The following is a 23,774-nucleotide window of genomic DNA, read 5'->3' as shown; positions in this document are numbered from 1 at the left end:
ACCTTCGGCCCAGGTTGTGATCCTGGGGACCCAGGATCAAGTTCCAGGTCGGGCTCCCTGCATGGAGCCTGCTTCTCCCTCTGCCTGTGTCTCTGCCTCTCTCTCTCTCTCTCTCTCTCTCTCTCTCTCTCATGAATAAATAAAATCTTTTTAAAAAAATTTTTAAGTATATAACAGAAAACACACAAAACACCAAAAATCAATCCAGGATGAGTTCCACATCCAAATAACAAAAATTTCAGAAGGGGAAAAAAAAAAAAAAAAAAAAGCAGGAAAAAAATAGAGGGGAAGAGATTATCAAAGGGACATCACGTGAAAGTTTACCAAAGCCAAAGGTACATAACTACCAACCAGTGGAGTTCACATAGCCAAGCATCTTGACAAGGAGGGGGAAAAAACCTACAACATGTACATCCTCGTAACTTTTTTGAACATACAGATAAAGAGGAGTCTCTTGACAGGAGAATCAGATCAACAAACAAGAATGACACTTTCAAGTAACAACACTGAATTAAAACAAAGGAAAAAAAAACACCTTCCAAAGTCTTTGGCAAAATCATTTAGACTCTAGAATTCTATACCCAGCCTAAAGTTCACATATCTGAAGGCAGACAGGCAGGATGGGAAAACTTACCTTCTACTCTTATTTTCTTAGTAAATCATGTGAAGATATATATTAACAAAATGGGGCTGAAAATCAACACATAAAAAGACAAGAAATGTAAGGAACAACAGTTGTAGCCTGGAGAGAAATGAAACAGACAAAAAGAACCAGGCTGCCCTTCATGCCCAAAAGGAAGAGGATTCAAGCACACAGGGCTTCAGGAGTGGCTCCCTCCATGAGTGAGTCGATGAGGAAAATGAGGTGCTTTTAGCTCAGTTTATCCCTTGAGCATTGGGAAAGTAGCTCAAAGGCAGGAAAGAAAGAAAATGCAAGAAAAGAAGAAGCCATCAGAAACTTCAGGAGGGGAACAAGCAGTTGATTGAGAAAGAAAACCATCAGCATGCGCCAGGCAGCCCTGCCCTGGGTCTCACCATTCTGATAACAACACACATTTATTTTCAACTTTCAACCTACTGAAAAGCACCAAATATAGTACAATCGCTAAGCACAATGTAACTGTATCCAGGATGGACAAGTGTCGCCCGGCAGAAGAAAGGGAGCTAACAGGTGTTTGTGTCCCCACCTTACAGAACGGGTTGTTGGGTGAAACAACCTGGAACTGATGTACTGAGCAGTAGAGGAGGAAACCGTTTCGTTAAGTTAGTGAGTTAGCAAAGAGAAGGATCGAAAGGCAATAACTTCCTTCTGCTGAGACAAGGGGCAAGTGTGAGTAGTTAGGAACATTAAAGGGGATTAGTCAGGAGACAGGAAACCAGCCCAGAAGACCTGAACACACCACAACACTCACAAGCGAGCTACACAGTGAACTCACCTGGGGTGACACCATGATGGTGGATACGTGTCTGCCCCGTGCATGCAACCAGAGAATGTGCCCCACCAGGAGGGATGCCAAGGCACACCGGGCACTCTGGGTGATGAGGACATGTTACCTGGGTGATGAGGTGTGCAGCGTCACCTGCCGTAACTCCTGTCGGTAACAATCAACGCTGACAACTGACAGGGGGTCCAAGGGAAATCTCTGCATGTTCCTCTCTATTCTGCTGTGAGCCTAAAACTGCACTAAAATAAAGTCTGTTCAAAAACTCTTAGTTACACACGATTCTCCTCCCTTATAGGGAGAAGTAGAACAAGAAGGTATTGCTTTTCACTGGAATTCCTTCTGTACCATCAACATATACTGACACATAGATATTTCACCTTAATATGTATGTAAGACATTATATTAAGATGAAACACATTTCAAGTTTTCATATTCAACAAAGGAAATGGTGTTAAGGGCTTTCTCCACTAAAGAAAGGTCTGTATCACCATTTCAAAGTTTATACAGAAAGTACAAATACACAACACATTCTTATGAAGAAAATACTAGGAAGGCTTTCAATACAGCCAACCCTATCACAGCATCCTGCCTCCTCGCCCCGCCCAGCACCTATGGCCTCAGAGCAGGGCGGAACCCATGCACCTGACCAGTTTGGAACCCTCAGGCAGTTACCATCTGTGGCTTTGGTCCCCTCAGGCTAAAGCAGATTGATCACAGACATACAGCCTTTGGCTCTCTTTTCTTGTGGGATCTCAACTAGCTTTGATGTAAGGGTGATGCTGGCCTCAGTAAATGAGTTTGGAAGTGTTCTCTCTACTTCTCCCTTCTGGAAGTGGAAGAAGGATTGGTATGAATTCTTCCTAAAATGTGTGGAAGAACTCAGAGGTGAAGCCGTCTGGTCCTGGGCTTAACTTTGTTGGGAGGTTTTGATGACGGTTTCACTCTCCTTATATGTGCCTGGTCTGTTGTGGCTCCCCACCTCTTGACTCAGTCTTGACAGGTTCTGTGTCTAGGAATTTACGCATTTCCTCTAGGATATCCAATGTGCTGGCATGTATCATTATTTATGATAGTCCACATGATCCTCTTATTGCTGAGCACTGGTGATAATGTCTCCTCTTTCATCTGTGATTTTCTTTATCTGAGTCTTCTCTCTTTCTGTTGGTCTAGCTCAGGTCTGTCAACAGCAGAACCACTCTCACAGTGGTCTCATGGAGCTCAGTGAGATCCCGTCAACACAGCATCTAGCACCATGCCTGGGGTGCTACCTGAGGATATGGTAGCCGAACCTCTATTGTCTTTAATGGTCAGAGTAGAGTTGATCCTTTAAAAACACAGTGGTTAGCTGCACCAGACCCCCATGAGGACTAAAATCTACATATAATTTCTGACTCCCCAAAAATGTAACTATTTAAGAAAACAAGGGGATCCCTGGGTGGCTCAGCCATTTAGCACCTGCCTTTAGCCCAGGGCGTGATCCTCGAGTCCTGGGATCAGGTCCTGCGTCGGGCTCCCTGCATGGAGCCTGCTTCTCCCTCTGCCTGTGTCTCTGCCTCTCTCTCTCTCTCTCTCTCATGAATAAATAAAATCTTTAAAAAAATAAAACAAACAAAAAAACATAAAAATGTGACTATTAATAACCTACTTTTGACTACAAGGAAGCCTTACCGATAACATGAACATTCCATTAACATATATTAACTTTATATACATTAATGCATATAATGTGCAGGTTATATGTATTATATACCATATTCTTCTTACAGCAAAGTAGGCTGAAGAAAAGCAAGTATTATGAAAACCATAAGAGAAAATATATTTAGTTTTGTAAAAAAATAAAACACAGTTTGAACCTATATTGTGCAAGGGTAAATATGCAAATTAGATATTGCTGAACAGGTAAACAAAAAAAAAATACAAAAGTAGAGAAACTGGTGTTTAGAACTGAGAATAACTGTAGAAATTATCTAATCTGGTTCCATGCACTTAGAGATGGGGCCCCAGAGCTAAGGGTGATGTGCACATAATCACAGCTGTTTGGGGGAAGGGGCAACAGCAAAGGAAACGGCGATCTGCTGCCAAAGTCAGCTCTCAGCCAATGGATGAACCAATGGATGCATTATAGTAAGATAACCTATCAGTGGAGAAGAGCCATGACCATCAGGGAGAAACACTGAGTGACTCGGGTCTCAGAGGACACTCTGCAGGACCCCACTATGACTCAGATTCTGGGGGAAGAGTGTGGATGGTCTGTGCAATGGACATGGTAGAAAGATGCAGACCTGTGATGAGGTATGGCTGGGGATGCATCTGGAAAAGAAGACCCCACAACAACAGGTCTGCAGAAAGCAGCAGACATGATGGGAGGTTAGTGTGGAAAAGCTAAGCCAGCCCCACTCTGTCCAAGGGCTCCCGGCACGTGGATGACGAAGTTATACCAGACACACAGCACTGGGGGTGACCAATTTGAGGCCAAGCCATTGAGATCAGAAACCGAAACGGACCATGGAAGCACATACTTTGGGAGTTTCCAGGAAAACCTGTGTAGTCATACTTTGAATGTGTCCCATGACGAGTTGTTGGGCCACTTCTAATTCCATAAAAATATTCAAAGTTTTAATCAGTAAAAATAAAAGACACAGTCTCTCCTAACGATTGCTGGATTGTAACGAACAGCTGAGAAGTAATTTAAAAGTGCTTTCCCATTAATATGGGAGATGCAATGTTACCTTCTGAGTATAGTCATTTCTATGGTCAAACCACATTCACTACTTGTGTGCGCACGGAGCTCTCACCAGGATGCCATCTGCTTAGCGACACAGCAGAGTTCAGGCAAGCGCACGGCCCTAGGAAGGGAACCCAGACATCAGTCCAGGCCTCACCTCTGGCTGGTCCCGCGGGCTCCCTAGATCTTGGGATCCTCGGTTTCACACAGCCTCCTTGCACAGGTGCAGAGGGGATGGCACCATCACCACCCCCATTCCATGGAGAAGAGGACTGATGCTCACCGATGCTGTCACAGCCAAGTGCACACAGCCTGGAGGTCAGGAGGGGCAGAGCCACCCAGCCCTCACCCACTCATTCGCTATCGTGCCCCATGGTCATCCCAAGACCGCGCATCCCACAGCTGAGGGGCATACACCCAGTATAAACGCTCCGCTGGCTTTTCAATCCACAAGGAGAACAGGCTCAGGCTCTGATTACACAGCAAATCTGACACCGAGTTTTCTATGGAAGAGCATTCAGCTTCCACCACTTTCTACAGGATCTGGGTTCTGCTAAAACAGGACTCTAAAATGGGAAAATCAAAGATACACAGTCTCTAAATCAAAGACATCTGATCCTAGATTCAGAGTCGGATTCTGAACTCCACACCCAGGCCCAGGGAGCACATAGCCCGGCAGCCAGCACCCTCTGCCCACGGGCAGGCACAGGTCACTGAAGAACCTCCTGGGCCCGTGGGAGCCACGGCCTCATTCTGAGAAGCATGCTGCGGCATCCTGTCTGCCAGTCAAGCATGGGGGTCACATCGCTTAAAACCTAGTGTGAAATACGCCAATCTCATGTAACTGCATCACTGTCCACACATAACGGGAACCCTTCTTTTCAAGAAAGCTCAGCGTGGGGTATTTCCAGTATCTATTTGTAAGTCTCTCTGTAGCCACTCTAGGATGACTCGTTTGCAGTTTAAGATCGCTTGCATAGGACATCTTCTGAATCATCTACGCTGAACAAACAACTACTAAAAGCAACCACAGAGTAAAGGAATGGCCAGAGTTGGAGGAAGAATAGACGTTCCAGGATAAAAAGGGCTTCAGAGTTAGATAGGAAAGAGAAATGGACACAGATTGAGGGAGAAATGGAACAAAGAAACAGGTTAATAGAGAATTTCCCGGGTGGGTGATGTGGCTTATGCAAAGGCCCAGTGGCAGGCAACAGGAAACCATGAGCAGGAATCCCACAGGAGCAGTGTTTGCTCCACAAAGCTTCATGTGGAGTGCCCCAGGAAAGAGGATATTTTGCAGCAAGCTTTGAAAGCCAGAAGGGAGAAATCTGGATTTGACAAAAGGCAACAGAAAACAGCATGCAGAGAAGTGACATGATAAAAATGGCCTTAGAAAGATTATCCCAGCAGCTGTGTGTAGGATGGTTTCAAGCCGAGGGAGACTGGAGGCGGAGACCTGCTAAGAGAATGTTCTACTAATTCAAGCACAGTGGGGGGAGGGTGTGGTCGGGGCACACAGCCTGGTGGAGGGAAAGAGCACTCCTACGGAAAGGAGCAGCTGCAAGCCATCCTCAGTTTCCCCATCTGTGAAATGTGAGGCTTGACCAGAAACTTTGCCTTGAGCACTTTGGGATCTAACAGATTCCAGAGGATCCAAAAGACAATGGATAAGATCTCCAGGTGGGCTGGATACAAATAGAGATTGGAGAGCTGGAGGAGGAAAAGCAAATCCCACACCACACCTAAACAATGAGACCGGGCTTTGCAAACTATAGTACCAGCACTTAGTATTCTCTTAAAATCCTCCTAAATATGCAATTGTGTCCATACCACCTAGAAGCAGATTAGAGAATATCCCCAAGGAGTGGGTTAGTGGTTCCAACCTCACCAGACCCTTGACACTGCCCAGGATGGCACCATCCTCCACTGGCCCAGGCAGGAGCCCTGGAGAGTCCCTGATGCTCCCCTGCACACCCTTTCCTTGGGCCTGGAAGACGATTCCCTTCACCACCCCACACATTGCTCCCGACTCCTGATGGAAGCCTTCAGAACTCACCTGAAATGCCACGCCTGCCCCCACGCTCCAGGCTGCCTGTCATTGTACGACTAATGCCCCTCCTTCAGAGTGGCCCCCACAGCAGACTTGTGATTATAATCGTGAAGACACTTCTAGAAATTGTTATGTAGTTATTTAATATTTACCTCCCTCCACAGACTCCAGCAAGGGCCTTCTTGTTTACAAAATACACGTAACGCTGAGCACAATGCTTGGCCCATTGGGAAACATCAAATGAGTGAAAACACAGGAATGTTCTCCTTTGCATCCACCAGACATGCACAGAAAAGTATCTTCTAAAGAATCATATAATCACCACATATCTAGAATTCAGCCAAAGTTATCCAGATTATTACAAACGCTAGGAAGGGGGCACCTGGGCGGCTCAGTCGGAGAAGTGTCTGACTCTTGGTTTTGCCTCAAGTCATGATCTCAGGGTCGTGGGATCGAGCCCTGCATTGGCTACACAGTCCACATAGAGTCTGCTTGTCCCTCTCCCTTCGCTCCTCCCTCTGCACTCTCTTTCTCTCTCTCATAAATAAAAAATTTTAAGAACAAATTGCTAGGAAGATTTAACAGATGGATTAAAAATACATATCCTGGTTACAAAGGCATCTACCCCTCTCTGATTTCCACTCGTGGCCACAGACATCTAACTGTTGAGTGTTCCTTTCTATGGGAACAGAGGATGCTAATCCTGCAGCCCTTGTTTCTAACCTGTGTTCACTCGGCCTTCCATGAAAGGCTTCACACACAGAAAAAGAGATGAGACACACAGAAATCCACACTTAAAGTTTTCCTGGTGTGCGAGCACCATCCTACTGAACCTGTGATTTCCTGCTATTTAAGGAGAGATCTGTCCCTTTGTTTAAGATACAGTGGAAGTTGTCAAAGTCCAGTGGAGCTGCAACTTGGTAAACCCTAGAAGTGTTCGTGGATGAAGCTGGCAACTGGATGTGCCAGACACCCATCAGGGACCCGGCCGCCCAGGGAAGTTTGGATGTGTCGTGCAGACACAGCTGCAGGGGCCAAGAGCTGGCTCAGGAATTCCTGTGGGACCAGCCCACCTGCTGGACCATTTCCACTTGGCAGGAGAAACTAATGAGCAGCTCATAGGCGCAAGAAGCCCTCCCCTCAGAAAAGGGGCTGGAAGCAATGACGGTGTTACCAAGGCATCGCTTTAGAGGGAACCGAAAACTATACTGTATGTTTCCACAGCTCCGACTCTCAGGGGCCTTGAAATGCCCATCCTGTTGCAATTACAGAGACAGAGAGGGCCATTAGCCCTAAGTTGTGGCAGACTGTAAAACTTAACCGTGCTTTCTCTGTACATTTATTTTTAAATACCTCAAGGAAAATAATGATTATTTATCTCATTTTATTGTGTTGGATCATCTTAGAGGACATGCATTTTGTTTAAAAATTGGTAAATCTCCATCTGGTGCATTGATAAATTCTTTATGTCTATGAGATTTGAACAGATGAATAAAGAATTCAAAGAAGCTTCAGGGCTTGAATACTGACTTGCATCTCCTGGTTATTTCTTCTGTTCTCTCTCTCTGTAACTCTCTGCAACCTCGCAGTCACCCCCCTCCCTCCTAATCCCTCTGGGGTGGCCTCAACTCCTCACAAATCTGCCCATAATTTCTGAAGACCTTCAGTGATGCCTCCTATCTCACAGAAATTCTTTCAGTTCTTTATTCCTAGAAGGAAATGTTTACTGAGTAAACTTATGATTTAAATAGACTTGATTCTTCCTACTGATTTGAGTGCCCCCCCCATACAAAGCTTCAATATAAATAAATTGTGGCCATACTCACCCAGAAACACACTAAAAAATCCTGAGACTCAAATCCAACAATACATTAAAAGGATCATTCAGCACAATCCAGTGAGGTTATTCTGGGGTTGCAAGAATGGTTCAATATCCTCGAATCGATCAGTATGATAGAACACATTAATAAAGAATAAAAATCACATGATCATCTCAATAGATGCAGAAAAAAAAATTGTCAAAATTCAACATCTATGATCTAAAAAAAAAAAAAAAACAAAAACTCTTGAAGTTGGTTTAGAGGAAACATACCGGAACGTAATAAAGGCCCATGTATGACAAACCCAGAGCCAACAACATCTCAGTGGTGAAACACTGAAAGCTTTTCCTCTGAGATCAGGAACAGGAAAAGGATTCCTATTCTCATCACTTTTATTCAACACTGTACTGGAAGTTCCAGCCACAGCAATCAGACAAGAAAAAGACATAAAAGGCATCCAAATTGGTAAGGAAAAGTTACTATTTGCAGGTGACATGATACTATATTTAGAAAGTCTTAAAGATCACAACTGTTAGAAATAATAAATAATTGGCTGCTCCCAAATTAGAAGTATAAATATTTATAATTGTTAGATCTTCGTAATGGATAGACTCTAAGTGTGATATAGTGTCTCTCTTCATCTCTTACTATAGTCTTTGGTTTAAAATCTAATTTATCTGATATGAGGATTGCTACCTTGCTTTCTTTTGAGGTCCATCTGCATGATAAATGGTTATTCACCTGCTACATCACTGGCCATCAGGGAAATACAAATCAAAACCACAGTGAGATACCACCTCACACCACTGAGAATGGGTAAAATGAACAAGACAGGAAACAACAGATGTTGGCAAGGATGTGGAGAACGGGGAATCTTCTGGCACTGTTGGTGGGAATGCAGGCTGGTGCAGCCACTCTGGAAAACAGTAAAGAAGTTCTTCAAGAAGTTAAAAATAGAGCTATCCTATGACCCAGTAATTGCACTACTGGTTATTTACCCCAAAGACACAGATGTAGTGAAACGCCGGGACACCTACACCTCAGTGTTTATGGCAGCAGTGTCCCCAGTAGCCAAACTGTGGGAGGAGCCACGATGTCCATGGACAGATGAATGAAGAAGATGTGGTCTACATACAATGGAATATTACTCGGCCACCAGAAAGGATGAATACCCACCATTTACATCAACATGGATGTAAGTGGAGGGTACTATGCTGAGTAAAATAACTCAATCAAAGAAAGCCAATTAACATACGGTTTCACTCATAAGTGGGATATAAGAAATAATGCAGAGGACCATAAGGGAAAGGAGGGGAACTGAATGGAAAGTCATTAGAGAGGGATACAAACCATAAGAGATACTAAACTCTAGGAAACCAACTGAGGGTTGCTAGAGAGGAGGTGGGTAGAGGGATGGGGAATTAGGTGATGGGCATTAAGGAGGGCATTTGATGTAATGAACACTGGGTATTGTACTACATGTTGGCAAATTGAATTTAAGTAAAGAAAAAAAGAAAGAAAAAAAAAGAAATACGTGAATTCAGTAAAGTTGCAGGATACAAAATTAACATACAGAAATCTGTTGAGTACCTCTACACTAACAATGAAGTAGCAGAAAAAGAAAGTAATAAAACAATCTCATTTACAACTGCACCAAAAAAATAAAATACCCAGCAACAAACTTAACCAAGGAGGTGAAAACCTATATTTCAAAAACTATAAAATACTGATGAAAGACACAGAAGACCACACATGTGGAAAGACATCCTGTGCTCACAGACTGGAAGAACCAATATTGTTAAAATGTCTATGCTACCCAAAGTAATCTATAGAATCAATGCAATCCCTATCAAAATACCAAAAGCATTTTTCACAGAACTAGAAAAAATAATACTAAAATTTTACAGAACCACAAAAGGCTATAAAACCCAAAACAAGGCTGGGGAGTGGGGGCGGGGAGAAACCTAGAAAAACAAAAAGAACACCAACCCCAAATTTCAAGAAATACTACAAAACTATAGTCATCAAGATAGTATGGTCCTGGCACAGAAACAGTCACTTAGATCAGTGGAACAGAATAGAAAACTCAGAAATGGACCCATGCTTACAGCTTACATGGCCACATAATTTACAACAAAGGTGGCAAGAATACACAATGGGGAAAAGACAGTCTCTTCAACGTGGTGTTGGGAAAACTGGACACTGTAAGTCATGCAACTTACATGACTAGGAATGAAACTGGACTACTTTCCGGCACCAAACACAAACTCAAGATGGATTAAAGACCTAAATGTGAGACCTGAAACCATAACTCCCCTGGCAGAGAGCACTGGCAGTAGTTTCTTTGACATCAACTGTAGAAACATTTTTCTAGATAGGTCTCCTTTAGCAAGGAAAACAAAACCAAAATTCAACTATTGTGACTAAACCAAAATAAAAACTGTTTGCACAGCAAAGGAAACCAGTAATGAAAAAGTAACCTACCAAATAGGTGAAGATATTTGCAAATGATATATCCATAAGGGATTCATATTTAAAGCATATAAAATACACAACTCAACACACAAAAATAATTATAATAATCCGATTAAAATGGGCAGAGAACCTAAAGAGATATTTTTTCCAAACTGACACACAGGTGGCCAACAGACAGATGAAAAGGCACTCAATATCACTAATCATCAGGGACAAGCAAATCAAAACAATGAGATATAACTTCACACCTGTTGTAATAGCTAGAATTAAAAAATACAAGAAACAACAGGTGTTGGCAAGGAGGTGGAGAAAGGGAAGCCCTCTCTTACAACTGTTGGTGGGAATTCGAGCTGGTGTGGCCACTTGGAGGGTCCTTAAAGTTAAAAATATAACTACTCTATGATTCAGTAATTCCATTACTTGGTATTTACTCAAAGAAAACAAAACAATAATTTAAAAAGATGTATAAACTTTGTTTATAGCAGCATCATTTACAACAGCCAAGATGTGGAAGCAGCCCAAATATCCATCAATAGATGAATGGATCAAGGTGTTATACACACACACACACACACACAACAGAACATTAATCAGCCAATGAAAAGGATGACATCTTGCCATTTGCAACATGGACGGACCTAGAGGGCAGTATGCTGAGTGAAATAAGTCAGAGGAAGACAAGTACCATTCAATTTTACACATATGTAGAATCTACAAGAACAAAGAATCAAACAAAGGAAAAGGAGAATCACCCTATAAATCCAGAAAAGAAATTGCTGGTTGTGGGAGGGCAGGTGGTTGGGGGCACCACGGGTGAAGATGCACAGGAGATAAAGATTCCAGACAGGACACGTGTCGGGGATGAAAGGCACCGCACAGGGCAGACGGCACGCTGGCAGACTCAGCTACACACGGTGGACACGGCATAACCTGTAGAGCTGACCAGTTCTACGTCCCACACCTGGAGCTAATGTAACAGTGTGTCAACTATCCTAAGGAAAAAAAAAAAAAAACAACACTGAGCCTTCCTAACATGCCCTGATGTGACTTCTGCTCCAAAGAGGCATTGGTAAAGTCTCTGCTCTGAGACACAGGGGAGCGACGCAGCCCAGGGGGATGCTGTCCATCCTCCCTCCCCTGGAATCACAGGTGGACAGTGCATGGTTACTCCCGGCCTAAGTTTCCTGGCTTGTGTCCCACACTGTGAAACCTTTCAAGGCCACTGTTTGCATGTTTGCAAGAGAGAAATGATAATATGTGACCCAAATAAATCAAGTTAAACACACTCCCTTAGCTTGTAATCTGTGTTCTTCTAAGGTGGGGGTTTAGGATAAAACAACCATGCAAGAGTGACCATGGCTTTTGCCATGTTTCTAAAAATAATCTTGAAAACAAGACAAGCAGGAGTCCATTGGATGGACAAAGGAATATAATACTTGACAGGAAGACTGTGCTGAACAACCCCAGAGGCAGGCTGTCTGCAGGGGGGCCAGCGGTGGGGTCACTCTGGCAAGGGGACCCGGCCAGACTGCACCCCACTCCCCAGGGGCTTCATCATGAGCGGCCCAAAAGCCAAACTCCACATCTGCACGATCCCACTGGATCCGCTGCCAGAGGCTGGGTGGATCTTCATGGGTGCCAACGGCTCCTGGTCACCTTCTGCAGCCCCCCACTTATTTCAAAGGGGATCCAGACCCCCATGTGGTGGCATCCACCACGTTTAGGGCCGAAGGAACAGGCCCAGAGTGTGAAAGCAGGCAAACTGGCAGGACACAGTGCTCTGAACACCCACCTGCAGCCTCAGCCCCCATTCCTGGACAACCAATGCCAGGACAACCAGACCCCGTGCACACCTGATCCGCGGGGTCCCTGCTCTACCAGTCTGCGCATCAGACCCCACCAGTAAGTGCTGTGCAACGGCCAACTGGTCATACCATTTCTGTGGCTCCCACCAGATGAGGAACCTCCGGAGGGCAAGGACCACATCTCGCCCTCCTTTCTGACCACAGCGCAGGACCTGACGCAGACAACCCTTCTACAAAGGAGAACCAGAGGAGCAGGTGCATCAAGAAAAAAACAATACGCTTGAGAACGTCAGGTGAAGTGGAATTTTAGACTTACCATAAGGATTAGGAAAGAGGCAGGAAACCCAGAAAAGTGCTCATGTGTTTTAAACTGTAAGATTCATTTATTAAATGTCTGCACAAGAGAGAGCCACAAGGACCAGGAGAGAGGGCCCTGAACCGGCCAGTGAAAGACCGGGATGGGGAGAGACACCCCGAACATGATCAGAAACGAGTCCGGAGCTCGTATGCCACTAGACAGTAGTGTCACGAAGCACTGGAAGCGGCAAGACAGCACAGGGAGACCCGTCTCCAGGGAGGGTGGCTGCGGCATCGCTCCGCTAGCGGCCGCCGTCGCTCCGGGAGGCCCAGCTCCCAGGCGCCAGCAGCCCGGTCAGCTCACCTTCTCCATCAAAATCCTGCAGCCCGGGTCCGACAGTTCAGAATAGGTCTATTTTAGGACTGGCCATTTTTCAAGCACTAAATTTAGCCAGCTTGAATTCTCCTTAAAAAACGCTATCCCATTAAACCTTTTGAAACAGGAAATCTACATTTCATTATAAAGTCAGAACACAGTGTTCTCTGATGAGCTGTGAAGCGCAGGGGAAGTGAGCGTTAGGGACGGTGCACTTGGCAGATGAAAATGCCTCGCGGGTGGATTTCAGGACGTTTGAAGGCACACAAAGTAATGGACTCCTGCTCGGATGTCTGATAATCAAATACTGAAAATGTGTGGCTATTGATTATTTTTAAAATAATAACCTATTGTATAAGTTTAAAATAGTGATTTTTAGTTTGCCTTTGTGTTACTTTTATTAGTGATTCTGCCATTCCCGAAATGCTTATTGACCAAGCTACTGACTCCTTTATGAATTTGCTGTTCATTCCTTGTTCATTTTTATGCACTCGTGGAAATAATCTTCATACATAAAGGGTATTAACCCATCTTTAAAGAAAAGAACAAACGTGCCTCTAGGCGCACCATGCATGCCTTCAGTTTTCTCCAAGTGGGCACAGAAAAGTTGCCCGACGTTCCTTTCCTTTGCTCTTGTGGCTCTTACACAGCCCCAACCTGACCCATGACCAATGCACCTGCCCCCTTCTTCCCAGGGGTGGGGAGGGTGCCACAAAATGAGCACTCACACCATGCCAGTGGGGATGTTCTGCTCCACAAGGAGCTTGCAGCAGTCTCAAGTTCTGGGAACATTCATGCCCACTGCTGCAAGCCAACACGGCCCCCAGGGGACAGACGCTCCAGTGCCTGGAATCTAGCACCCTGACCTTATTTGGAAAAGAGGTCTTTGAGGGTGTGATTCAATTAGGAACCTGGAGAGGAGCCACCACTCCCGGGTCATCCGGGTGGGTCCCTGATCCGTGGACAAGAGTGCCCCCAGAGAGAGAGAGACTGGAGATGGACAGGTGGCCCAGACACAGGCAAGAAGCCACATGAAGAGAGAGAAAGAGAGAGAGAAAGAAGCCACATAAAGATGGAAGCAGAGACTGAGTGATGGGGCCACAAGCCACCAAGGCCCCAGTCAGACCCCAGAATGGTGGCCGAACATTTAGGTAAGCAAGTGAACATGGGGCAATAGGCAAACGCTTAAATAATACCACATCCTGGAATACTGCACTTCAGATAAAATCAGGTCATCAGAGAATATTTTGAAAATATGGACAAGTTCTCATAAAAGAATATAAAGGGGGAAAAGAAAAAAAAAACACTATCTTTCCCAGTTCTGGTTTAAAATATAAGATGGGAAAAATAAATAAATAAAATAAAATATAAGATGGGAAAGAAGCAAACAAGACAAAAACAATGAGTTTCTAGGTCATGGAATTATTGGTGACTTTGAAGCCATTAATTTGCACATCTGTATGATTTCTAAATATTTAGCAGAGCCAATGACTGGAAAAGAAAAGAAAACATATTAAATTCCCCAGCTAGCCTCCCATTTCTCCCCCAGCTAAGGGAGATGACAGCCATTGCCCCAGGAGGAAAGTTTTTAAGGTGGAATATATACAACAAGAGGTGTTGGCAAGAAAGGTTCCAGCAGCCAAGCAAATGCGCTACTGAGTTCGACAATAAGACTTTGGCCTCCAGGTCCTGTCTGTTCTGGTTCCTGGGAAAACACTGAAAACTTTTCAAAGAATATTCTAAATCTAACATAGAGGGAAATTCTAAAGGGTTGGAACGAAAGCTCACAGGCAAAGCCAAAAGAGGAGGTGGTGCGCTGCTGACCACCCACAACACGAGTCGTCCCCAGAGATGCTATTACCTGTAACACCGCGGACCCTCATTCTACCCAACCCCCTATGGAGAGGCCTCGGTTGAGAGACGCTAAGATACGCCATGGGAGGATACAAGACCTACGTCTGTCTCCAGCCCTGAGGTGTGGACCCTGACTGAGCGTTACGCAGCAAAGGTAAGAGCAGGACGTGTGGCCTGGCTGGCAGTCCGCATGGCCCCTACCACACCTGATCCAGGTGCCCCGCACATCTCTGCATAAAACAGCACACGACCGTGCTACGCCAGCTGCATGACGACCAATCCCGAGCAAAGCAAGGCCGGGATGGAAAACAGATGCCCCTGGAGAGGGTCCCACAAGTCCTACTAGTGAGCCGCCACTGCCAGCCTTCAGGTGACCTGGCAGGTGACAGAGGCCGTGGGAAAGGCGCAGTGGTCTGTCCCCCAGGCTCCACCCCACGTAGTCCTCCCAGCTCCTCCCTCTCGTGGTCAGGTGAGGAGGGCGAGGACCCTGGAAGGCTCGTGCGAGGACAGCAGAGCCACAGATGGCAGGAACCTGGGTACAGAACCACCCCTCTTGGGAAAGCACTCAGAGTCCCAGAAAACCTGTTCTTGACGGGGCTGGAAGCCAAGCTCAGCCGTGTCGCATAAGGAACACGGCACAGGGACTTGGTCACAGCACCAAGCAGGTCCCAACAGAGGGCCAGTCCTCTGCCCCTACCTGCTGTGGCCACACCTGGGGGTGAAGGGTCAGGCCATCACCCGCACCCCGGGGGGTTGGGCCATCACAGGAAGACCCAGCACAGAATGGGAACAAACCAGGACCCCCGATGACATTCCACCTGCCACCCTTTATGACGACAGTAACATGCCGTGTTTCAGACATTCTGTGGACGGTCCACACCCCAAGGCCAAAAGAAACAGAAAACAGAGAGGCAGACACTGTGTCTCCATCGCAGCACCCACGGGTGAACACCATCAGTACTTGGATCAGTACTCACCCACTCAGCAACCACTGACTGAGCACCACGGGCCCAGCAGTATTTTAGGGGCTTGGGACACAGCAGCGACCAAAATGCACACAACCCTCCCTCCTCCCAGAGCCGACGAGCCACCCAAGGCACTGGCTGGCTCTGGCAGGCCATACATGTGACCCCGGACACATTCCCTAACCTCTGGCCCCTGACATCCGCATCCGTGACGCGCAGAAGCCTGCAGTCCCGAGCTCCCGAGGCTGGTGCAAGGGAGGAACACAAAGGGGTGTGTGACACGCTCAGCGGAGGGCCTGCCCCCCCTGCAAGTGCTCAGCGCATGCTGGCGATCATAGACAGGAGACAAACATCCAACGATGAAGTAAATCCCCCGACGGGTCAGACCGGAGCCGGGGAGCTCGCGGGGGCAGGAGGGATGGCTGGACCCCTCACAACGGGCCCACGCGGAGGCTCTGTGCAGGAGGGGTGACTGTGGGGGCCCGGCGCTCAGAGGCAGGGCCAAGGGCCGTGAGGGCCCCGGTGCCCCGACAGGCCCCAGCTCCGGGGGCAGCCTGGAGGGAGCCCAGTGTGGGCAGCGTGGGCTGGAGTGGCCGGGTGGGGTCGCGTGGAGGCCGCCGTGAGAAGCCACTCCTCACTCCGAGCACCCGAGCCGGGTGCCCCCACTCTGGCCTATCTTTTCTGTCTCTCCCCGGGGCTCCACACAGAGAAGCTTCTGAGACACGGGGTGAGAAGGCGCTGTCTGTAATCTCCTCTTGTCCCTTAATGTGACATGAACCCCTTTTTGTGGTATTAAGTACCCAACTCTTATCTTCTTAATGAATGTGCACTTTTTGTAACGAGGCTGTAACAGTGAATTTATCTAACCTCTCATTTTTCGTATTTTCCAATATTTTACTGTAAAACAAAGCTGGACTGGATAGTATTTAGATAATTCCCTATAAATTCGTGATTATCTTCTTAGGCTAAGTTCCCAGAAGTGAAATTGATGGGACTAGTTATACACAGAAGTTTTATTTCAAATAAGTGCTGTGACTTTTAAGAAAATATCAGAGAAACAAGCAAGTGGATAAATTGAGAACCACTGAATACTGTTTGGTGGTTTTAGTGAGCTATGTAACCCATCCTTCACAACAAAAATAAAATTTTTCATCTAATTAGAGACACCATCTAGAACATTTTAGTGTAGACCCAGGATGTTATATCCCAAAATGGCCACAATAGAAGTTTGAAAAAATAACATTCGACTGTTTAAGATTATTTCTACATTAAAAATAGATCCTATACTGTTTCTAAGAGTAAAAGATGCTCAGAAATTTGTTCAGAAGCTGTCAAATTCCAAAGAACATCAGAATAATGGATGTCACTTTTAAAGAGCCAAAAGTTTCATATCCTGGGGGATCCCTGGGTGGCGCAGTGGTTTGGTGCCTGCCTTTGGCCCAGGGCACGATCCTGGAGACCCGGGATCGAGTCCCACATCGGGCTCCCAGTGCATGGAGCCTGCTTCTCCCTCTGCCTGTGTCTCTGCCTCTCTAACTATCATAAAAAAAAAAAAAGTTTCATATCCTAGCAAAATAAAAACAGTGAACAAACGCACCGGCATGCCCCTCGTGTCCTGTATCTCCAACATCCTCACACTGAATTGAGAGAGACGATGGGTAGAAACGGGCGTGTGGAGCCTCTCCCGCAGAGCACCAGCAAGGGAACCGGCTGGGGAGTCACTTACTCAGATACCTCTTGGGTAACAAGACGTAGCACATGCAGTAGGCCTGGGGGATGGCCAGGTCTGCCCCCCACGGCTTCTCCTCAACGCCCAGGACCCAACTCGGGAGCTGGCACAGGGGAGCTCCCGTGGACCATTCCCCAAGGCACGAACCACCACGGGGAAGGAATGGAGAACCTGTCAGTGGGAACATCGCAGTTACACGAGGTCTGAGGGGGTCCACGGAGGACCGCACAGAGGAGATGTAATGGGGACGTGTGGGCAGGGGAAGGGCGTCATTCTGCCCGTAGCCAAGTCATGACGGGACCTGAGAGCAGAGCCTAGGCCACCACACAGGGAGTCCTGCGGAAGGAGGAGACACAGACATGGGGTGAGATCCGGGACGGCCAGGCCGTCTGCTCAGTGCTCTTGTTCACAGATAGCAAGACTGACCTTCAGGCAACGACCTTCCCTCAAAAGCTGTCACTCTGCAAGGGGAAGAGAAGTCAAAGGTGCACCACAGGGCAAGCTGAGGTTTACTAGCACGGGGAGCCTTACCTAGCTGATCTTGTGGGCTGAGGGACGTTACTGTCACGGCTCCTAAGCTCTAACTTGGAGACTGAGCACCACTCCCTGAAGTGAGATGGGAGACGGAGACCATGGCCATGACGACCCCACTCACCTGGGGTCACATTCAGACCACACAGCTATGCATCTTTGGCTAAGACAGGTATACTGGGCACGTCCACGGAAGCATGTGGAAATAGGAAGGTACGTCAGAGCTAAGAAACCTGAGCTGTCCACAGGCTCTGCAACCCCCAAGCACTAAACGGTAGCAGATTAAGGCAGGACACAGAGAAAGACCCGGCTCCTGACCCCAGAGCTCCACTCTGGTCCCGGAGACAATACGGGGAATACTTGGGAAAAATCATCGTGCCCTTGTGCCGATTGGGTCTGCATGTTTTATCAGGACTTTCGAAGTCCGTGGCAAGACACAACCATGAAAACACTCTGGTATGTCCCACATAGCCTCAAACCCTTTATGCAAAGTCTGCCATGAGAACGTCTTTTCTGATTTAGCACCGAGGAAAATCTCTTCATCACTGGAAAACAAGTATGCACAGTCCATCCCAAGAGGTGATCAAGAGAGGACATGTATTTTCAGAGTTTTGTGGGGGACCAGGTGAAAAGGAAACTCAATCAAGAATTATGTTAACCAAAAAAAAAAAAAATTATGTTAACCCCCCTAGTTGTCATATTTGTTTGTTCTGATCGTTTATCTCTATTTGATGAACATTTTAACCTTGTCCTCTGTGGTGAGGCTGGGTCAAAACTTCTGGGAAACAGCAAAATAGACAACTAAGAGCAGAAATAATGAATACCCAGGTGTTATGGGAACTCAGAGCGTCACCTCATTATGCCCAACGCACAATGGCTCAAACTGGGTGCATCTCACTTCATGATCCAAAACGGTCAACACTTCCTGAGTATTTACTGCGCACACCATTCTAAGTGCTCCACAGTCATCAGTTCCTTTAAACCCCGTTCCTTAAAGCTATCCTATAAAGCTAATTTGTATGTGTCCCTCTCTCAGTGACAAGGGACTGAAGCAAATGAAGGTCAAATAAACTGTCCAAGGCCCCTGGGCTGCCCAGCAGGTCTGACTCCAGAGCCTGCACTCTTCATCACCACCTACGCTGCCAACACGGATCCTGCTGCTCAAGGCTGTGTGAAACCAGTAGGACAGATTTTCATTTAGTACAAGAGGATAATTTTATTTTGCCTGGCTTATAATATAGACTCCATGGGCCCTAAGGGAATCATTTCAATATTGTTACTTTTGTGCAGAGTATGGTACATCATTTTAAAGACAATGACCAATTACATCTGCAAAGTTACTTTAAATATTTACTGCGTTCTTATGAATAGGCTCACAATGCTTATTCCTCTTTGGAATAATTATTTTCCTGTGGATACACACATAAAAAGATTTATCAGACAAAAGTATCACCTGAAGATACATAACCTATCACCATGATGAGAGCTTTAATGTGGAGAAACTAAACCCCCTACATACCACCTGGTCCTCAGGGAAAGAAAACCCAAATCAAATTTGGGGAGATTTTCTGGTTCACAAACCTGAAAAGTCAAGCAGTAATGACGCTCCAAGCGCAACTAGGTCTCAGGACCAAGGTATCTCCGGGCACAGCCAGAGCCCCTGGGTCTCCCACAGACAGGTGGTCCCCACGATGTGGCTTCCTTTTCACAGAGACCATCCCCTCCTGAGTTGAGGGCAAAGACTCCAGGCCCTGCGTGTTTTTAGCTGGACTTTCTGACAATACATATGCAGTTCCCAACCGTAGGAAACATCAAGGTCCACAGGAAAGCTCCTGGGACAGGGATGGCACTGTGACTTCCTTCACCCCGAAAGAAGCCCGCCTCTATGCACAGGGCCGAGTCTAGAGGGGGCACAGGGGACCCTCCACGGGAAACAAGCAGTCACCTGGGAAAGTGAATTCACACTGCATGGGAAGTCCAACCGAAGCCTATCAAGCTGATCTAGAGAGTTCATCTCGAAGACCCGCCCAGAAACACGGAGAGCGTTGGACACCCAGAGAGGAAGACCGCTAGCAACCAGCCGGGGGGAGGCATCTTCTCTGATGTGCCTGGTGGGAGTTGTGAGAACAGCCGGAGGCATGGGCAGGCACCCCTCCAGGCAGTGTCAGGGCATACGGCGGGGGGGGGGGGGGGGGCTCCATGAGAGGCTCAGTGGGGCAGCTCTTTCAGAAGCAGGCGAAGCCAGAGCACAGAGTGAGGGCCGTAACAAAGAGCCGGGGTCTGCATATGGTGCCCGCATACGGTGCCCAGGTACCGGTGCAAAGAGCCGGATGCTGATGACAACTGGATCAGTCCCTGGGAGGGAGAGGGGCTGGAAGGGTGCATGCCCTCCCACAAGCAGATGCGGGATGTAAACTGGAATCTGCACCCTACAGCCCCACCCTGCTGACCCAAAGCCCACAGTCCCCGCTCCCTACAAACAAGTGTGTTTGCTTCGTTAAGCACGAAGCACCGAGCTTAATTTCTGTGTTCACAAGTACCAGGCAAAGCGACAAAACACAGCTGAAAATCTGGTGTTCGGCTGGGACCCTGGACTCAGAACCAGGGTGGATGAAGAATGATTTTTTAACTTCACAAGATGTCTTGCCTACTAACTTCCTGTATGGTAGCCTATGATTCTTTTAGAACCAACATGCTGGCGATGCTCTAAAGAGGACTCCCATCTGTCCCACAGGATGAATCATAGTTATTTTTATTGTATCCAATGAATGACCGTAGAATATCCTTTCCAGGGGGGTCAATAAATGATACATTTAGTTAATTTCCCTTTAAAATCTATACTCAAAGTATACATCCTTCAACTCCTTGGGTAATCATGAAGTTTTCCCAAAATACAGTCACAAAAGAATGACAGCATTTCTTCGATTTCATCATGTAGGCACAAGATGAAAGATACTCTGCTTAAGAGAGACATAAGGAATCCTCGAACAATATTAAACACATTTGAACCCTTTAGTTTCACAAGTGCTTGGATTCTGGCATCTGGAATCCAATGTGACCCAAATGTAGCAGAGCATAGTTTTGCTTTTAATATTTAATTTGTTTTTGAAATTGGGAGAAATCCCAAAGTACACAAATATAAGAGAAGCAATAGGTTTCCATAGGGGGGTGTATTTGTGTTACCCTGAAGAAAATGCAAAAGGAACCTGAGTTCCATAAAAAATAAATCCTTATTAATTCATCTAAATCACCAGTAACCTAAGCCATACAAAAATAGTGGGAAAAGAATAGATGTTTATTTCTGTCTCAAGCAGGACCACTTTGGGCAACTCTACTGCAAATGCAAAGTTTCTTGGAAGGAAAGGGAACGGATTAACGGAATGAAAAGTTGGCTTAGAACGCTCAACTGAGAAAACATCTCTGTGGTGAGAAAACTCTCATTTTAAGCACTTCATCCCTTTGGAATATTTGAGGTGGTATTCCCTTCACTCACTAAGCTTACCCTGTAGCCTACAATGATCCTGCAGACGGGACCGGACAGGTCACCGCAGTAAATCACCCAAGGCTTACCGATGTCCTCACCCAGAACAGAGGATTTCTGGGAGAGAGTTCATGATGAGGCACAGTGGTTCTCAGACACACAGTAGGATGCACTTGTAGGGGAAATCAGTGGGAGTCCCCCCACATGTATGGACCCCCCCATGCCGGACAGGACATCTGCATCGATGCAGCAAAAGGCAGTGTGCTGTAGGACAGGACGTGCTCCCCTGCTTTTGTCCATTAGGTCCCTACTTTGCCCAGATGTGCCTCAGCAGAGACGAGCCTGCTAGTCGTGTTGCCAGATGTGGGGCATAAAATATTCCGATCTGTTCCCTTCCAAGCAATGAAAAAGTCATATCATCTAAAAGGAAATGGTACACATGCTCCACAATTACAGTTGGAGCCAATCTGTGAGTCACTCAGTGCCTGCACAAGACAATTTGGCTACTGGAAAATCCTGATTAATGACTTTTTTTTTTTTAACACCAGAGTAACAACCTGACCTGCCAAAAAAAAAAAAAAAATCACAATTTTTTTTTCATCCATTCGCCATTTTTTTTTTGCCTTGGTTACCCACTACCTTACCCAGAGACTGTGAAAGAAGAAAAATGAGAATGGTGTTGTAGGCACATGAAGCTCAAATGTAAATGTTGCTTCTTGCAAGTTGTGGGGGAGAGGGTGGGGGTGACGTCAGCCTTGAGACAGGAGAAGGAGCGTCCGTCCCCCTGGAGGTGCTACATGGCCTCCCCAAGCCTGTGCTGAGAGCCTGGGGATTCACTAGTCACCAGAGCTAATTCACCATCTGCAAGAAGTGCCAGGGCGGCCACTTCCTATCACATCCGAGCACCCCACGGACACAGCCAGCAAGGGCCCAGGCCCCGGGGAGGAGATGAAGCCCCCAGGAAAGCCCTTGTCTGAAGTCCTCCTCTGAGCTCTCCTGCCTCCGAGGTGGCAGACGAAGCTGTGCGCTTAACATTCCCAGCTTCTTCGGAAACCACGCCAGCCCTCGCCGGCAGCATCTACACCCCCGAGGAAGAATCCGCTACCCATCGCTTAATTTGTAATCGATACAAGGCAGCGGAGGCTGAGAAGTCACGAATTCCCAATTCCAAGCCCCGGCCGGAATCGCCATGCGTTTGGCGGAAGAGAACGCAGGCGGCTGGAATCGCAGCAGCTGAGAAGTGTGGAAGAGTCGGAGGAAACGAGGCTGCCTTGAGTTTCCCGTGCGGATCTCCAACCACCGGCGGGCTCCGTCCTCTAGCCACCTGCGCCCCCTCCCACCTGCACCTGCGCCCTCTCCGCCTGCACCTGCGCCCTCTCCAGCTGCAGACCTCTCCATCTCCACCTGTGCCCTCTCCCCTCAACGGACTCCGCTCTCTCCATCCGTAGACCTCTCCTGCCTCCACCTGGGCCCTACCCCGTCTCCACCTGCACCCTCCCCCGTTTGCACGTGGGCCCTCTCCCCCGTCCACCTGCAGACCTCCTTGACCTCTGAGACACTCCGCCTTGTCGCCCCCTCCCGACCCCTCCTAACTCTTCCCCCTCACCTTCCCCCAGGTCTCCCGTCCAGCTGGCGGCGAGCCTCAGGGCGCCGTGCGCGCGGGGCGGGCGGCCAGGTGGGCTGGGGCTCCCTCGCAGCCCGGCCTCACCTGCTAGCGCTCGCAGAGCCCGTGCCTGCCGCCCCCAGCCCTGGCAGCGCAGGCTGCGATCGTTACATCCTCATTATTTCTCTGCGATCGTTAGCGAGCGAGCCGAGAACAGCAACAGCCGCTGCCGGGGGAGGCTTGGTTACAAAACCCTGCGCCGGGAGCTCCGCGCCTAGCAACCGCCCCGAAAAAAGCCCGGCGCTCGCGCTCCCCCTAGAAGAGCGGGCGGCGGCCGCCCCCTCCCGCGCTGCGGCCGCCGCGACCCCGCACGAGTGGCCCCGCCGGCCCCGGCCCCGGCCCGGGCCCCGGCGGCTGCCCCGCGGGAGCCCGACGCCGCCCCCTCCCCGGCCCGCGGCTGCCCGCCCGCCGCGCCCACGCCCGGGAGCGCAGGGTCCGGAGCCCCGCCCCGCCCGCACCTTCCTCCGCGCGGACATCCTCGGCCTCGGAGTTCAGCGGGCGCAGGGCGACAGGGCGCGCGTCCGTCCGTCCGTCCGTCCGTCCGGCCCCGGCCGTCAG

The 23,774-nt window shown here is 47.8% G+C and overlaps 1 protein-coding gene across 1 annotated transcript in view; it reads right to left on the bottom strand.

Moving 5' to 3' along the window:
- The window catches only part of DLGAP2 (DLG associated protein 2), a 685,607-nt gene extending 661,833 nt beyond the window's left edge, over positions 1-23,774 (bottom strand). Inside the window, exon 1 of the mRNA XM_055345374.1 lies at positions 23,675-23,774. The gene's annotated coding sequence lies outside the window, so the exon portion shown is untranslated. The remainder of the gene's footprint in view (positions 1-23,674) is intronic.

The sequence above is a fragment of the Nyctereutes procyonoides genome, unplaced genomic scaffold, assembly GCF_905146905.1.
Source record: "Nyctereutes procyonoides isolate TBG_1078 unplaced genomic scaffold, NYPRO_anot_genome, whole genome shotgun sequence".
In the NCBI taxonomy this organism is placed as follows: domain Eukaryota; kingdom Metazoa; phylum Chordata; class Mammalia; order Carnivora; family Canidae; genus Nyctereutes; species Nyctereutes procyonoides.
This window is presented reverse-complemented; position numbering and strand designations above follow the sequence as displayed.